Source organism: Anomaloglossus baeobatrachus, unplaced genomic scaffold, assembly GCF_048569485.1.
Source record: "Anomaloglossus baeobatrachus isolate aAnoBae1 unplaced genomic scaffold, aAnoBae1.hap1 Scaffold_423, whole genome shotgun sequence".
Taxonomy (NCBI): Eukaryota; Metazoa; Chordata; class Amphibia; order Anura; family Aromobatidae; genus Anomaloglossus; species Anomaloglossus baeobatrachus.
In genome coordinates, this window is record NW_027443565.1 from 199,320 (window position 1) to 207,214 (window position 7,895).

The 7,895-nt window shown below is 52.4% G+C and overlaps 1 pseudogene; it reads right to left on the reverse strand.

Annotated features, from left to right (window-relative positions):
* Positions 1-6,855: 6,855 nt before the first annotated feature.
* Positions 6,856-7,062, reverse strand: LOC142279081 (U2 spliceosomal RNA; annotated as a pseudogene).
* Between the last annotated feature and the right edge of the window lie 833 nt (positions 7,063-7,895).

Sequence of the window (7,895 nt, forward strand, 5' to 3'; positions counted from 1 at the left end):
ACCGGACAACCCCTTTCTGAAAACAGACAATAATGCATTGTTTCCCCAGTCGGTGTCTACCACTAACCTCTTGAACTCAGTGGCATATTCAACTACAGAACGCTTTCCCTGACGTAAGGAAAGGAGAGCCGATTCAGCGGTAGCACGGCGATTCGGATCATCAAACATCTGCGCCATTGCGGTCAGAAAATCATCTAGGTGATTTAAACGGATGTCCCGGTTCTCTATCATAGGATTAGCCCAAGCCAGTGCTTGTGAGGTTAATAACATAATTATACATAACACTTTGGACCGGTCAGAACGGTAATAATCAGCATGTACATCAAAAAACAGTATACATTGGTTCACAAATCCACGAAACTGACTACGGTCACCATTGAAACGGAATGGGGGTAACCTAGGCATACCGGCAGCTGATACGGACGTAGTGGGGCCGGCTTCCTGAGCCTCCACTCTGACTTGCAAGTCCTGTATAGCCGGACCCAGTACCTGGTGATCATGGCCCAGCTGTGCCTCCATATCTCTAAGTTTAGTCTGCACCACCTCCATCTCCTGCTGCAAGGAGTTAATCATAGAAAAGAGCTGATCTACTCCTCGTGTCTCAGTCATTGCCCCAGTGAAATCCTCTTGTGGCCTGAGTATAATGTAATACTATTGTATGTTTTGAGGATTTCGATAGCGTTAGGGCAATGACAGCCAGAGACGAGTTTGTGGTACAAGATGTTTATGATATGTAACCATGGTAGATACACAACGGAAATACACAGTATAACAAACACATGAAAATACCTTTCTGAAACGGAGCGAAGGGGATTCCCGGGGCCACGCACCAGACTCCCCCAGGGAGACCACCAGAGCGAACCCCTATACAGGGACTGTCCGGCAATCAACCCCGGAAGGCCTAAATGCGCCGCAGCCGGGACACAAGGGGCAAGCGGTAAAGTCCAGAAGTGTCCGTACGGGATGAAAGTCCAGAATGGTTATGAACCGGAAGAAACCGGGCAGACGTGCTGACCAAAGACGGCAGACGGAGTCCGGGCACAATTTGAAGAAACCGGGTGTGGTCCAGAGTCGGTCGGTAGATTTTCAGGAGGATCCAAAGGTAATCAAGTAGCAGCAGCAGCAAAGCAGGAGCACACAGCAAGCAGTATACTCAGGCACTGGACTAGGCTTAGAGGCGGCCTTTTAAGCAGCTGGACAGGAAGTAGGGCAACAGAACATAAAACTCCATGTTAACCGAGGGCAAGCTCTTTCAAAAGAGGACTGGAAAACCCGGAAACCTGACAATGTGTGCATTCATGCACCACCCGGTACGCTACCCTTGCCAAATTGCTCACTCTAGATCCCCACACGATCCATGAAGCCGTTCCCCCGGTCACACCGCCTGCTGCCGGTTCCCACTCATCCCTGGGGGAGTTAGGCGAGTGGTATCGAGAGCTACATGTCGGCACTGATGATACCCCCATACACCACAAGGAAGGGGTATACCGGGTGGTACAGGAGTATGAGCGGGTTTTTAGCAAGCACCCTCTAGATTTTGGGCAGATTAAAGGGGTTCAACACCACATCCCTACCGGTACACACTCCCCTATTAAAGAGACATACAGGCCTATTCCCCCTGCCCACTACCAATGCGCCAAAGACATGTTGAGGAACATGAAGGAGGCAGGGGTTATTAGGGACAGCTGTAGTCCCTGGGCCGCTCCGTTGGTGCTGGTTAAGAAGAAGGATGGCACCATGCGGATGTGTGTGGATTACCGGAAGATTAACCAGATAACGCATAAGGATGCTTACCCTCTGCCCCGCATCAAAGAGTCCCTGGCCTCGCTGAGAACCGCTAACTACTTCTCCACCCTTGACCTCACCAGCGGGTACTGGCAGGTGGCCGTGGCACCGGAAGACCGAGAGAAGACTGCCTATGGGACCGTTTTGCTGTACTTGGATGATGTGATTGTGTACTCACAGACGTATGAAGCCCACCTGGAGCACCTAGCCGAGGTGTTCGCGTCCCTTGCCAAGTATGGGATGAAGTTGAAGCCCTCAAAGTGTCATCTGCTGAAACCCAGAGTGCAGTACCTAGGACATGTGGTTGGTGCGGAAGGTGTCGCCCCCAACCCCGAGAAGATCACCGCCATCCAAGACTGGCCGAGACCGACCACAGTGAGGGAAGTGAGGCAGTTTCTGGGCCTGGTGGGATATTACCGTCGCTTCATTAAGGGGTACACAAAGATGGCTGCCCCCATGCAAGACCTCCTCGTAGGACAGACCAAGGGTGGTAGATCCCTAGTAGCCCCATTGGTGTGGGAAGAAAAGCATGAGGAATCCTTCCGCCAGCTGAGAACAGCCCTGACCGGAGAGGAAATCCTAGCGTACCCTGACTACAGCCGCCCATTCATCCTCTACACCGACGCCAGCAATGTGGGCTTGGGGGCTGTTCTATCCCAGGTCCAAGACAGAAGGGAAAAGGTAATAGCTTATGCTAGCCGAAAACTCCGACCGACTGAGAGGAACCCTGAGAACTACATCTCCTTCAAGCTTGAGCTCTTGGCACTGGTGTGGGCTATCACCGAGCGGTTCCGCCATTACCTGGCAGCAGCCAAGTTCACCGCGTACACAGACAATAACCTGCTGACCCATCTAGATACGGCCAAGCTGGGCGCGTTGGAGCAGCGGTGGGTGACCAGGTTAGCCAACTACGATTTCACCATCAAGTACCGGGCCGGCCGTACCAACGTCAATGCCAATGCACTCTCCCGGATGCCCCACCTGTCGGAAGAGGGGCCAGAGGATGATGACCTCGAAGAGATCGAGTTGCCTGCATTTCACCGGCCATTCACTGAGAAGGTGCACGTCTACCAACAACGGGTGAACCTGGATCCGCTGCCCCGACAGGACTGGCAGGAAGCTCAGGACCAGGCACCTGCTGTCCGCCTGGTCAAGACTCTAGTGGAACAGGGTTCTGCTGGGATAGACCCTGCTGCCCCTGCCGAAGCCCAACGTCTGTGGCAAGAATGGACCCGGCTATACCTACACCAGGGGAAGTTGTATCGCGAGCTGATTAATCCAAAGACTCACGAGAAGATCCGCCAGCTGGTGATTCCCCAGGCTAACGTGCCCACCGTCCTGCAAGCATACCATGATGGTGCAGTGCACTTCGGGTGGAAGAAGCTAGAGATGTTGTTAAGAGAGCGGTTCTATTGGAGTGGAATGCGGGAATCTGTGGAGGCCTGGTGCCGAGAATGTGGCCCTTGCGCATTGAGAAGGAAGGACGAGGCCAGCCAGAAGGCACCCCTACACCCGATCATTACACACCAACCGCTGGAGCTGGTTGCCCTTGACCATGTAAAGCTCACCCCCAGCCGAAGTGGGTACACCTACGCTCTGACCATCGTAGACCACTACTCGAGGTTCCTGGTGGTTGTCCCAGTTAAGGACTTAACCGGCCGCACCGCTGCTAAGGCTTTCCAGGCTTATTTCTGTTGACCGCATTGGTACCCGGAGAGGGTGCTTACCGACCAGGGTCCGGCCTTTGAAGCAGAGGTATTCCAGGAATTCTGCCAGTTGTACGGCTGCAAGAAAATCCGGACCACGCCTTACCACGCCCAAACCAATGGCATTTGTGAAAAGATGAACCACTTGGTCCTGGGCCTCCTCAAGACGTTACCACTGGAAGAGCGGAACCTGTGGCTGGAGAATCTACCTGACCTGGTCGATATGTACAACAACATCCCTTCCAGCTCTACGAAATGCACTCCAGCATACCTGATGAGAGCTCGTCCCGGCCGGCTACCAGTGGATCTGGAAATGGGCTTGGAAGCTTCAGAAGCACTCCTGTCGACAGCTGAATGGGACACTCGGCGGAGGACACAGTACCGACAGGTCCAGGAGTATGTTGAAAAGAACTTGTGCCGGAGTCGGGGACAACAGGAGCAGTGCTTCAACAAGAAGGCGCCTGCCGGTTCCTTCCAACCTGGGGATGTAGTGCTGAAGCGGAAAAGAAGGGCCCACAAGCTGGATGATCAATGGGAAAAAACCCCGTATGTAGTCCAGCCCACAGGATGGGAGAATGGGAAGGCCTACCAGATCAGCCGTGACCAGGGGGGGACTTTGGCCACGGTTTCCCGAGACCACCTGAAGAAGTGCCCACCAGCATTGAGAGTAGCGGATGAGGCTCCAGTTCCCAGTCCAGTGGAGAAGGAAAAAGAGGTAATCCACACCATGATGGGTGATTTTCCAGCAGACTGGCCTACACAGAACGGTGCGGTGATCCTTCCAGTGATACTGTTCCCACAACCCGTGGATGAAGAAATGATGGAAACGGTTAACCGCGAGCCAGTGCCCAGGGATGTACCTGTACCCAGCTCCCCTACGCCTCCGCCTGCCCCACATGATAGCAGGGAGGAGGAACTGACTGTTCCCTCTGCCCCACTGCCTGTCACCACTGACACCGGATCCCGAAGGTCCACTCGCCCCAACCTAGGTAGACCCCCACTTAGGTACAGGGAAACTACTCTTTAAAAGGGGGGGGCTTTATGTGTTGAGTGTACCAGTTTGAAAGTTTTAAATGATAAGTAAAGATGATCAACCAAAGAAGTTTACCTGATTGAACCGTGATTAAACCGGCCGTTGCCGGCAACTGTTGTCCCCGTAGGGACTGTGCAACCATTGCGTAAGGAACTGCTTACGGACAAGCCCGAGAACTTGCAGGGCAACCACAAACTTAGTGCAATGTAAATAAAAATGTTTGTTGGCTTGACACCGTTACCGCCTCCGGAGAGGCTGATTTGGGAGGATGGGCCTGGAGGAAAGGGATGGCCTAGGCCCGCCACTACCGTAACCGGTGGCGATCCTCCGGGGGTTCAGGGGTCCCCTTGGACGTGGGCCCCCTGAAAGAGACAGAACCCGCTCGGGCAACTTGGTGCTGGACTGGGGTCAAGGGGTGCTGCCCGCTTCTTAGGGGCAGCATCAGGGCCAGGTTGTTTGGGTGGGAGAAGAGCGGAAGCTGTACCGTTGTAAAATGTTTATGATGCTTTTACATGTTTTACCGTTTTATTCTTTTTCAGTTGTGAAAATAAAACCGGTGATGGACGGGCAGCCCGCGGACGGTCTGCATTTTACTATAGGGGAATGTGGCGCCCTGGACAAGCCAGGTCGTCACAGGTACTACACCAACACGCTCTACACTCCGGCTAGGCACACCGAAGCTAAACACAAATCCTAGTTGCCTTCCTCCAGGGGCTGATGTCCACACCAGGGGGTGGGCCAGGCGGTTGATCCCACCCACCGAGGAGTTCACAGTCCTGGAGGCGGGAAAAGGAGTCAGATTAGAGATCAGTTTTGGAGTTAGAGAAGTGAAGAGGAGAGGAGACTGACCGTGTCCGTGTGTGTGGCCCGGGCACTCAGCAAGGTTGGCAGACGGTGGTGACCTTCTGCAGGAGAGGCTGATTGGAGTGAACCGTACGGACCGGGGATGGGCGGTGGCCCGCCGGTACCAGATCGGGGAGTGAAGAGAAGCCAGCACCATCCGGCAGGGCCTACGGACCCCGACCAGGCTAGGAGTCGCCGTAAAACCGGTCAAATCCGTTAGCGACAGGAACCTCCAGGGTTTCCCAGCAGTCAAGACCCGATTGAAGGCAACAGCTCACACCGTAGAGGGAAGCACAGTCACCGCCAAGGCTACAGTTCCCAGGGCCAGAGCCTGCGGGCAAAAGGGGCTCCCTCAGCATCCATCCAAGCTGGGGAGCGGGTTACCGGTGGGAAGCCCGCTAGATTTTGGGGGAATAAAAGGGGTCCACCACCACATCCCCACAGGTGCACACCCACCCATCAAAGAGAGCTATAAGCCAATACCACCTTCACATTGCCAGTGTACCAAGGACATGTTGAGCAACATGAAGGCGGCTGGGGTTATCCGTGACAGTTGTAGCCTTTGGGCAGCTCTGTTGATCCTGTTAAAAAAGAAGGACGGCACCACTCCCCGTATTGAGGAATCGCTAGCTGCATTGAGAACTGCAAATTATTTTTCTACCCTTGATCTCACTAGTCACTATTGGCAAGTGTCCGTTGCTGAGGCAGACCGGGAGAAGACCGCCTTCGCCACCCCTATGGGTCTCTGCGAGTTCAAAAGCATGCCCTTCGAGCTGTGCAATGCGCCAGGAACCTTCCAGAGGCTGATGGAATGCTGCTTGGGACAAGATTTTAGGGTGTATAAAAAGGGAGATTAGATCCCGTGATCCCAACGTATTGTTACACCTCTATAAATCACTTGTAAGGCTACATCTGGAATATGGGAACCAGTTTTGGGCTCCACATTTTAATAAGGACATTCAGAAGTTAGAGTCAGTTCAAAGGTGGGCAACTAGACTACTACAAGGAATGGAAGGCCTCCCATATGATGACAAGTTGAAAAAGTTATTAAGTGATTATTGGCTGCAATGGGGCTTTCTGGCTGGTGCCAGCCTCTCTTCTTAGCACACAGGAACCACAATCCCTACACCATGCTTCAATGGATTCTCTCATCCCAGCCCAGTAAAACTACATATTTTACACAGTCATAAGCAGCCAAAAGGGATCTATTCTATTCAATTGCAAATGATCTAGATAAGACTGAGAATAAGATACTGCACGGGACATAGCAGAGTTGGTCAAGTTGAGTGGAGATGAGTTTGCTATTTGGCACAGCTTTTTGCATCAATAAAGCAAGTAAAAGGTGTGAAAGATAAAAAAAAGGGTGAAAGTGTGAAAAGTGAATTGGCCAAATTGAGGTGCATATAAAGTTTTTGCTTTCTTTCAATTCACTAATGGGGCTCATTTGAATCAGGTGAATTGAGTTCTGCTTTTGGAAACTGGGTTAAGAAGGGGTGCACCGGTCCTGGAGGTACTGCAATACCAGGTCAATGCGTGGAGTGGACAGAGCAAGATTTTTTCCATCTCCTTGTTCTAAAAATCCATTTAATATTTGGTCCCCAGAGAGGGGACGTATCAGATATTAAACTGATAAGAACAGATTTAATTTTTTTTTTTTTCTGTTTATCAGTAGGACTTCAAAATAACAAAGGTGATCGCCTCCCGTTGCCTGGGAACCGTCCAGGCACAAGAGGGCTATGTGTCACCAGAAGGCGCACACACTTCCTCAAGGCCGGCAGACGTGCAATCCCAGGCACCTTCCAGTACCGACCAAGGTAGCGTCCTCCGAAACTACACTTGATCTTAGCCAAAAGGCCGAGAAGCTATAACCCGAATTGGTTACGGCCTTGAGTGGCACCCTGGCCTATACCGGACACATCTTAGGGAGAGGGAGACAAACCCACGCCTACAGAAGACATTTTGTCACCCAAGCCAACCCTTGAAAAGGCTGTTTTGCAGAGCAAAAACAAGAAGAATGGTGCTTTTTGCAGCCGCCGCCCACTGCAATGAATCTGAATAACTCCTCCTTTTGGACACAAGCACCTCCCCTCCCCCTTGCAGTCTTTCCAATTCATGATACAAAAAGACGGACGGACAGGACAGGACAGGACAGGCTGCCTGACTTTCCGTCACTGCCACCCTTTGCCATCCTTGCCCGTAGAAAGCCCTTTCATCATCCCCAAACCCTAATCTTTTCCCTTCCCTTCCCAGATGCGTCTCACTCCCTTTCATTAGGAAGTGAGCGCAGCCTTTTCTCCGTTCTGCACATGCGCGACGTTAAACACAAATGCGCAGGCGTGCGTTCCATTACCCTCACTGCATTCCACTCCCATACAGGAAGTGGGCGCAGCTATTACTACGGTCGCACATAAAAGAACCCACGGCCACCACTGCACATAGCTGACTCCACCACAGGACACCCACTTCTACACCAACACAGGTAAGACAGGATCGGCACCTCTATGCTCCTGTTACAATCAGGCTCAGTC